Genomic DNA, 10,532 nt, shown 5'->3' on the forward strand with positions numbered 1-10,532 from the left:
GACTAAAATATCACAATGCAGTTTATTAAGGTGACTTAAAAATTTAATTATTTTTTGAATGAGAGAGAGAGAGAGAGAGAGAGAGAGAGAGAGAGAGAGAGAGAGAGAGAGAGAGAGAGAGAGAGAGAGAGAGAGAGAGAGAGAGACTACAATCGCACAATGCAGTTTATTAAGGTGACTTCAAACTTTAATTATTTTTTGCATGAGAGAGAGAGAGAGAGAGAGAGAGAGAGAGAGAGAGAGAGAGAGAGAGAGAGAGAGAGAGAGAGAGAGAGAGAGAGAGAGAGAGAGAGACTACAATCGCACAATGCAGTTTATTAAGGTGACTTCAAACTTTAATTATTTTTTGCATGAGAGAGAGAGAGAGAGAGAGAGAGAGAGAGAGAGAGAGAGAGAGAGAGAGAGAGAGAGAGAGAGAGACTATAATCGCACAATGCAGTTTATTAAGGTGACTTCAAACTTTAATTAATTTTTGCATGAGAGAGAGAGAGAGAGAGAGAGAGAGAGAGAGAGAGAGAGAGAGAGAGAGAGAGAGAGAGAGAGAGAGAGAGAGAGAGAGACTACAATCGCACAATGCAGTTTATTAAGGTGACTTCAAACTTTAATTATTTTTTGCATGAGAGAGAGAGAGAGAGAGAGAGAGAGAGAGAGAGAGAGAGAGAGAGAGAGAGAGAGAGAGAGAGACTACAATCGCACAATGCAGTTTATTAAGGTGACTTCAAACTTTAATTATTTTTTGCATGAGAGAGAGAGAGAGAGAGAGAGAGAGAGAGAGAGAGAGAGAGAGAGAGAGAGAGAGAGAGAGAGAGAGAGAGAGAGAGAGAGAGAGAGAGAGAGAGAGAGAGAGAGACATACCCCGAGTTCACTTCCTTTTGAATCATCCATCTGTCACATAACTTAGCTCTTTCTCTCTCTCCTTTTTATATAGGTAACAGATTCTCGTGTCATATGAAATGCCTTCTATATCTCCTGTGTCCCCTCCCCCACACCCAGGAGCTGCCGTGACCAAGGCCTATCTCAGCGCCTGTGTCCTGTCCCCCACACCCAGGAGCTGCCGTGACCAAGGCCTATCTCAGCGCCTGTGTCCTGTCCCCCACACCCAGGAGCTGCCGTGACCAAGGCCTATCTCAGCGCCTGTGTCCCCTCCCCCACACCCAGGAGCTGCCGTGACCAAGGCCTATCTCAGCGCCTGTGTCCCCTCCCCCACACCCAGGAGCGGCGATGATACTGTTCAATGTGCTAGGGAGGATAGGTCATCACTGGTTAGCTGGTGTTGGGAGAGCGGGGCACCACCACAGATATAAAGTTCTTTATATTACAGCAACACTTATAAAGTAACTCAATCCCTTTCCCTTGAAGCAATAGTTCCAACACCTTTGATTTAGTGATTGAATGTTTCCTTCCTACACTTTTCATTTCCTTGTTTCCTCTGACCCATTCTCTCTCCTCCTCCTCCTCCTCCTCCTCCTCCTCCTCCTCTTCTCTGTCTATCTTCATCCCTTCCTTCCTTTTAATTAATGTCTAAGTTATCCTTTGTGTGATGTTCCTTCTGGTGGTCAAATCTTGCATCTAATTTCCCTTCGTCTATTCTCTCTCCTCCTCCTCCTCCTCCTCCTCTCTGTCTATCTTCATCCCTTCCTTCCTTTTAATTAATGTCTAAGTTATCCTTTGTGTGATGTTCCTTCTGGTGGTCAAATCTTGCATCTAATTTCCCTTCGTCTATTCTCTCTCCTCCTCCTCCTCCTCCTCCTCTCTCTGTCTATCTTCATCCCTTCCTTCCTTTTAAGTAATGTCTAAGTTATCTTTCGCTCAAGGTTCCTTCCAGTGTGTTTGTGGTGCCCGGCTCTGCTAGCTAGTTTGTTTTGCCACTGTATAATTGTCAATCCTAGTTAGTTTTGTCACTGTATAATTGTCAATCCTAGTTAGTTTTGTCACTGTATAATTGTCAGTCCTAGTTTGTTTTGTCACTGTATAATTGTCAATCCTAGTTTGTTTTGTCACTGTATAATTGTCAATCCTAGTTTGTTTTGTCACTGTATAATTGTCAATCCTAGTTTGTTTTGTCACTGTATAATTGTCAATCCTAGTTTGTTTTGTCACTGTATAATTGTCAATCCTAGTTTGTTTTGCCACTGTATAATTGTCCGTCCCAGCCAGGCGCCTCTTCCATGTAAAGATATCGGCAGCTTCAAGCCTTGCCGATATCTCAATCCGTACGTGAATGTAAATTAACCGAAATCCTTGTTACTAAGCCCTGCACGGTGCTCTCTCACATAATGCTTCTTTAAATTTTCAGTCTCACTTAATTTCCGGGGTTAGTAATATATTTTGCCATAAGCTAACTCCCCGTGATGGCCAGTTTCATGCACTATATATAAGTAATTTGCCTTTTGCATGGCTATAATTCTGCATCTGTGTCTAAGGCCCAGTTTCACAGTTCCTCATGATGGGTTAGTAAGCTCCCAAACCAATACCAGAGCCTTCGAAATTTCCTGTACAGTGTCTGGAGTTTATATTCAAGTTCACAAATTTGACGAGACTATACAGGAAAGGTCTTGTGTGTTTATGCTACGAAGGAAAGGGAGGAGAAGGGAGATGAGATTGGGAGACGAGTGAGCCGAGATCCTGTTTATATTCAAGTTCACAAATTTGACAAGACTATACAGGAAAGGTCTTATATTGTCATGATACGAAGGAAAGGGAAGAGAAGGGAGATGAGATTGGGAGACAAGTGAGCTGAGATCCTGTTTATATTCAAGTTCACAAATTTGACAAGACTATACAGGAAAGGTCTTATATTGTCGTGATACGAAGGAAAGGGAGGAGAAGGGAGATGAGATTGGGAGACGAGTGAGCCGAGATCCTGTTTATATTCAAGTTCACAAATTTGACAAGACTATACAGGAAAAGCTGTGTTTATGGTATGAAGGAAAGGGAAGAGAAGGGAGATGAGTAAGCTGAGATCCTGTTTATATTCAAGTTCACAAATTTGACAAGACTATACAGGAAAAGCTCTCTGTTTATGATATGAAGGAAAGGGAAGAGAAGGGAGATGAGTAAGCTGAGATCCTGTTTATATTCAAGTCCACAAATTTGACGACACAATACAGGAAAAGCTCTTTGTATTTAGTGTGTCATCGAAGACCGCGCCATTTTGAACAGTATGGGATTCTATAGCTTGGTTCGGGAGTGTTACAAAGACCATGATGGACTGTGGAAGCGGCCCTTAATGTTCCCTTTTCTAATATGCCTCTCTGTTTTTGCAGGATGCCGCGGACGGACCATGCAGAGGACTCATCGCGACGACACCAACGGTTTGGTTAAGTGGGTTCTCTTGTGTGTGCGTCTGTGTGTGAATGGCAGGCCTGTCGTATGATTGTGTGTGTGTGTGCGTTGGCGTTATGCCTTCGCACTATTATTTTGTTAGGATGTATTTTTGTGTGTGAACTTTTTGCACGTAATCTTTTTTTATACCCATAGCTAGCGTTTGTTTGTGTGGCAGTGTTCCGGGAGATGGACGCCGGGGACATGGGCTTGGGAGGCGCACATGACCTCCTCTGTCCGTGACCTCTTCAGCTGGGGAGACCGGTAAGCATTTTGACATAGTTGTGTGGATAATGGATATTGTTTTTTACAGCTAAAGAAACCACTCTAGGGCAACAAGAAAATAGGTTTAGAAAAAGCCCGTTAACCCCTTCCCGGCAGCAGGGCTGACATGATTTTCCACCAAGTTTAGTAGAAAACACTCACTTGTCAATCCTGTGTTGTGAGAATTAGTGTTGGAACACTCATACACGGGAGATTTTAGTGCGGCTGGAGGTCGCAGTGAGCGTTTAGCACCACCAGCAAATACGCCTAACGCCCACTGCAAGCGTTTAGCAATGAAAGGGTTAAGTTAGAGTGGTTATATGTATATTGATACATTCAAATGAAGGTTTAGAGTGTAACCACTGATGGTACATGAGTCAGGATCATCAAAATCATTCAAAAAATCAGCATCTATATCCTCAGCTACCAAAGGAGTCATTTCCTCCGGCTCAAGAGGTCTCTTACTCCTTGACATGATAGACTATAATAAAAGAAACTAGGAAAAATGCAAAAATTCCTGGTGTCAGCTGATGTGCGTTGCATATGTAGTGCAGCGACGGCCTGATGAACGAGCCTCCCATAACCCACTTAGCCAGGGGGGCACCTCTTTGGCCGACTCGGTAAGGAGTGGCTCTCCCGTCACGCTGGTCGCGGGTTCAATCCCAGGCAGCCGGCGAATACCCTGATCTTGCTTAATTTCTCGTGTTATTTCGATACACGCAGAGGACGTGTTGAGAAATAGGAAGGATTTAGAAAAGAAGCTCGTCGGGGCATTACACATATCCGACAATGCACAAGGGTGACTGTCCTTGAGAGGCAATGTCGGCAAGTGTCCGGGGGTTTGAGATGCCTAATAATAATTTATTTTGTTCATTTTGTCAGCAGTAAGGAATCGTCTATTTTTTGGGGGGGTCGGCCCAGCCCGTTCTGGCGCAGGCGAGTGTTTATAGTGGCGCCATGATACTATCTAATGAGGGCAAATGAGAGCAAACGTCTATACACAGACGCGCCGACAAAAAGTCCCAATTTCCAAACGTCTCTATATAGATCCTCCGCCGGGAAGGGCTTAACCCGTGGGCTTGGGCCGTGGGGAAGCCGAGAAGTGGCCGAGAAATGGCAAAATTACATTGCATTTTGAGACTAAGAAAAGAGCATGGAACGTACATCAGAGCACCTGGTACTCTCATAACCATAAAGCCATCAAGAGTATTTCTTTCACTCAAACTCCATTCTGTTTGTGTGGTGTTTGTCACAAAATAAACAGTCTTGTGACGCGTGGCATCTAGCCGAGAGTCGCTTGTTGTCTACTTTAAAGAATTTGACGAGTGATTACTGTATGGATAGCTAATTCAGTCTGCCGTGACCTTACTGCACCACTTATCATGCATGGTGGGTTGCGGTATGCCACAACCACCTACAATTAGCTTGAATCAAGGGTTTTATGGCGAGCCCTTTTTAGGGTCCACCGTACCACAGCCATGACTCGTGAAAGCCCAGAAAAGGGTCTGCCGATGTTCTTGGGTTAATTGCTGCTCCTTCAGAGACAAAAGTTATGAGCGGCCGAAAGGGAGGTCAGTTTCGGGAGGAGAGGTGTCTCGATACGTCATTCCTCGTGAGAGAATACAAGTCGAAGGCAGGAGGAGATATAGACACAGGAAGGCTGCTCCAAAGTTTACCAGTGTAAGGGATGAAAGAATGAAGATGCTGGTTAACTCTTGCATAAGGGGTTTGGACAGCACAGGGATGAAAGAGTGGAGATGCTGGTTAACTCTTGCATAATGGGTTTGGACAGTATAGAGATGAAAGAATGAAGATGCTGGTTAACTCTTGCATAATGGGTTTGGACAGCACAGGGATGAAAGAGTGCAGATGCTGGTTAACTCTTGCATAATGGGTTTGGACAGTATAGGGATGAAAGAATGAAGATGCTGGTTAACTCTTGCATAATGGGTTTGGACAGTATAGGGATGAAAGAATGAAGATGCTGGTTAACTCTTGCATAAGGGGTTGGACAGTATAGGGATGAAAGAATGAAGATGCTGGTTAACTCTTGCATAAGGGGTTTGGACAGTATAGGGATGAAAGAATGAAGATGCTGGTTAACTCTTGCATAATGGGTTTGGACAGTATAGGGATGAAAGAATGAAGATGCTGGTTAACTCTTGCATAATGGGTTTGGACAGTATAGGGATGAAAGAATGAAGATGCTGGTTAACTCTTGCATAATGGGTTTGGACAGTATAGGGATGAAAGAATGAAGATGCTGGTTAACTCTTGCATAATGGGTTTGGACAGTATAGGGATGAAAGAATGAAGATGCTGGTTAACTCTTGCATAATGGGTTTGGACAGTATAGGGATGAAAGAATGAAGATGCTGGTTAACTCTTGCATAATGGGTTTGGACAGTATAGGGATGAAAGAATGAAGATGCTGGTTAACTCTTGCATAATGGGTTTGGACAGTATAGGGATGAAAGAATGAAGATGCTGGTTAACTCTTGCATAATGGGTTTGGACAGTATAGGAATGAAAGAATGAAGATGCTGGTTAACTCTTGCATAATGGGTTTGGACAGTATAGGGATGAAAGAATGAAGATGCTGGTTAACTCTTGCATAATGGGTTTGGACAGTATAGGGATGAAAGAATGAAGATGCTGGTTAACTCTTGCATAAGGGGTTTGGACAGTATAGGGATGAAAGAATGAAGATGCTGGTTAACTCTTGCATAAGGGGTTGGACAGTATTGGGTATATGTAAGAGTAGTATTTATATATATGTGTGAAAAATTATTTAAATGAGTATATAATGTTAGGAATTGCAAAAATGATTATATATGCATAATAGAGGAGATCAGTGATGATTTGACCATTTTTAGTTAAGAAAAATTCAGTTAAGTACGTGAGAGATAGAGATGGAATTTATATATTCTTAAAAATACTTAAAACTACTTATCCTCCCTAATTTCTATCTTTCCCATACTTAATTAAATTTTGGCATTACAATTTTTTTGACCTTAACCCGGTGGTTGTGGTAGCAGCGTGGGTCATGTATCTTAATGGTCCCTCCAAGCGAGAAAAATTAGAAAAATCACCCTCACACAAACCATTTCATAATATATATATCAAAGCATTTGTGATCAGTTTATATATCATCTATTTTGGGGAGTTTAAATCGTGGCACAAATTTGGCCCGTCGCTGCTTCACGGTAAAGCCACAAATTTGGCCAAATTGCTTGCTTCACAGTAAAGCCACAAATTTGGCCCGTCGCTGCTACACGGTAAAGCCACAAATTATAGCCGGGAGCATTCTGGACCATCTAGAAAAGCATAATTTAATTCATGATTCACAGCATAGGTTCACAAAGGATAGGTCCTAACCTGTTGTCCTTCTACACTAAAGTAATCGAGGCGGCTGACCGAGATGAAAACTATGACATATTGTATCTAGATTTCAGTAAAGCGTTCGACAAAGTCCCTCATCACCGGCTATTACTAAAATTACAGGCTCACGGCGTAGCTGGTAAAGTTTTGAACTGGATCAGGGCGTGGCTCAGTGGTAGGAAGCAGAGAGTGCAAATCAATGGTAAAAAATCTGAATGGGGCAGTGTTACGAGTGGAGTCCCACAAGGGTCGGTGCTGGGTCCTCTGCTTTTTATTAATTACATCAATGACTTGGACACAGGAATTAGTAGTGATGTCAGCAAGTTCACAGATGATACCAAGATCGGTAGTGTAATCTAATCAGACAGGGACGCTACCGTTCTCCAGGATGAGTTTGACAGACTATATGATTGGGCGGGGAAGTGGCAGATGGAATTCAATGTTGGGAAGTGTAGCATTCTGAGTGTAGGTAGGAATCATCCCTCACACAATTACTCCTTAAATGGCACTCCTCTAAGCAGGTCTGGGCTTGAGAGAGACTTAGGAGTCCTAGTGAGCGCTGACCTCCGTCCTAGGGCTCAATGCATTCAGGCCAAAAATTAGGCCAACAGAGTACTTGGTTTCATCTCAAGGAGCGTAAGCAATAGGAGCGCTGAAGTCATCCTCAAACTTTACTTAGCACTAGTTAGACCTCATCTCGATTATGCGGTTCAGTTCTGGTCCCCCTACTATAGAATGGATATCAAGGTGTTAGAATCTGTACAGAGGAGGATGACAAAGATGATTCAGGGGGTGAGAAACTTGCCTTATGAAGACAGGCTGAAGCAGTTAACTACACTCGCTAGAAAGGCGAAGGTTGCGAGGAGACTTGATCGAAGTCTATAAATGGATGAAGGATTTAATAAAGGGGATGTCAATATTTTGATAGTAAAAGAGCCAGGTAGGACGCGTGGCAATCGTTTTAATTTAGAGAAAAAAAGATACAACAAAGACAAAGGCAAGAATTGATTTACTAACAGAGTGGTGGATGAGAGAACAGGCTTGGGGCCATGTTGTGGGTGCCAATACCATAGATACATTCAAGAAGAGGTTAGATAAAGCCATGGTATAACCTAACCAGCCTCTTGCAGACTCCTTATGTTCTTAACTCTTGCATATGAGTTTGGACACACAAACCATTTCATAATATATATCAAAGCATTTGTGATCAGATTATGCATCATCTATTTTGGGGGGTTTAAATATCATGGCACAAACTTGGCCCATCGCTGCTACACGGTAAAGCCACAAACTTGGCCCGTCGCTGCTGCTGGGTTAATGGAGCAGCCACCTGTGTCTGAGCCAAGATGTCTGGATGTCTCTGCCGCTGCCTCTCCGCATGTCTGAGTCTCCCTGTACTTCCAGTGTGTTGCCCCGCCTGGAGAGACACGTTGATGGAGGTGGCCGTGTGTGTCACCCTTTGCCTGTATCCTCTGGCGCCCAGGTAAACAATGATAATGATTATGATAATACCAATAATAGTAATGAATATAATAATACCAATAATAGTAATGAATATAACAATACCAATAATAGTAATGAAATGATAGTCGGTCAAATAACGAGATCATTAAATACTGTTGCTCTTGTATAATTTTCATAGTGTGTCTAATTCTCCGTCACTGTCTCCTGGGTTGTGTCTAAGTCGGTCTTGTTCTTTCAGAGGCGCGTAAGCGGAGAGCATCGGCGCAGCGCGGGAGCAGCACGTCAGGGTGTAGGGTGTTTGTTTAGCTGGTGTAGGGTGTTAGGGTGTTAGGGTGTTAGGTGTAACAACGGTTGGCTCTTTCACAGAACGGGTGTGATTCCGTTCTGCGTTTGAGTCTTCCACCTTCAGACGGTCTCCCTCCGAGATGTCTGAAGTTTTTTTTGTCGGTTTTCTCCGTAGGAGGAAGCCGACTCTAGCTACTCTGGCCTCTCTTCCGGGGGTCAGAGCGGTCGGGCTCTGCTTGGCCAGGCGTTGCCTTTCGCGTTGTCTCCGCCGACGTTTTGCCAGACTCTTCCGTAAGGTTGAGCCTGGCTTTTTTATTAGGTGGATCAGGCTGCCTTCTTCCAAGGAGTCTGATGGGAGTGGAGTCTTTTTTTTGGTGTATGTCTGTGGGTACTTAGTGGGTAAGGGAGGGTGGGGTAGAATGGTTGGTGGGCTGGAAGTGGGTTGGGGGATGAGCCTCCTGGGATTTGGGTTGTGTCGAGCCTTACCGCCTGGTGTGTTGGGTAACCTTCACGCCAGGGGGGGGGTGCCAAGACCATATCCATCTCCTGGGCAGGGCGATTCCCCTTTCCCATGCCAACTGGCCCTCCTCCGTCTGCCTCCCCAAACCCCCGCTGAGTGCTTGTGTGTGTTATTTTATTTAGGATGTCTTTTTTTTCTATGCCTTTTCCAGTGTGTTTATACCCAATAGCTAGCGTGTGTGTGTGTGTGGCAGTCCGGAGGCGCGTGCAGCGAGGACATCACATCACGTCACTACGGTATATCCACGGTATTTGGTTTAGTGTGTGCTGTGTGTGTTTGTGTGTGTGATGGCAGGCCTGCCGTGTGTTTGACCTTTTGCTGTGTGTTGCTGTGTGACTGCTAGGATTTCATTTCTATGTATGTTTTTTTCCCCATAACCCCCTTCCTCCCTAGCTCTTTAGCTGTTGTCCCTGCTGGGTGGATGCTGCCGGGCGACCAACGGCGGTGGCGGTGCAACGCGGGAGCTGCTGAGGTTTGGGTAGCACTGGTGCAGGTTATGTAGGGTGTGAGTTTTTTTTGTGTGAGTGTCTTTTTTTGTGTGGGGACTTAGCTAATCACTGTGTCAGGAAGGCATGGGCGTGGCTGTCTGTCCATCAGGCCGACGGGCGGTGTGCCACCTGGCAGTCAGGCTAGCAGGTGACAGGCAAGCTATCTGGTGGTCAGGCTGTCAGTCGGGCCATCAGATAGGTAGGCAGGCCACCTTGCGGTCGGGTTGTCGGGCGGGCACCCACCCTCGGTCAGGTAGGCAGGCAGCAGCGTTCACGCTGAGCCGTACGGCTACACGCATGAACGCACGGAACCCGTACGCTACGTTCCGCCGCACTGACGCTCGTCGTACCTCTGCTCGCACGCTTGCGGGCGGGTAGGGGCGGGGCGGATGGGCGGACGGGCGGGCGTACGGGAACGGGCGGGCGGACGGGTGGTCGGGCGGGTAGGGAGTCGGAGCAACGCTTGAAAGACGCGCAGATAGATGTCAGATTCTCCCGTAGGGAGGTCTGGCAAGGTGTTAGTTTAGGCGGCGGAGTTGTACGCGGGCCAGTCTGTGTTACAGCTTTGCCGTCAGGGTAGCTCCTTCCGAGTTGCCCAAACTGAGGACCAGTTTTCCTCACAGGAGGAGGCTGGTGGGGCCTAGGGTGTTAGGGGTACAACGGTTGGCTCTTTCACAGAACGGGTGTTTTCCGTTCTGCGTTTGAGTCTGCCGCCTTTGGGCGTCTCCCTCTGAGATGTCGGTTAGGATTTCTTTTTTTTATATGTCCGTGTGTGTAACTGTTGCCTTTTAGCCTGTTGTGTTCCT

At 45.3% G+C, this 10,532-nt stretch overlaps 1 long non-coding RNA gene across 1 annotated transcript; it reads left to right on the forward strand.

Annotated features, from left to right (window-relative positions):
- The first annotated feature begins 479 nt into the window (after nt 1–479).
- Nucleotides 480–9,685, forward strand: LOC127009070 (uncharacterized). The gene is made up of 3 exons (XR_007761560.1): nt 480–3,588; nt 8,374–8,452; nt 8,672–9,685. It is a non-coding gene; the product is annotated as an uncharacterized LOC127009070 (long non-coding RNA).
- Nucleotides 9,686–10,532: the final 847 nt, after the last annotated feature.

The sequence above is a fragment of the Eriocheir sinensis genome, chromosome 39 (assembly GCF_024679095.1).
Source record: "Eriocheir sinensis breed Jianghai 21 chromosome 39, ASM2467909v1, whole genome shotgun sequence".
NCBI lineage: Eukaryota > Metazoa > Arthropoda > Malacostraca > Decapoda > Varunidae > Eriocheir > Eriocheir sinensis.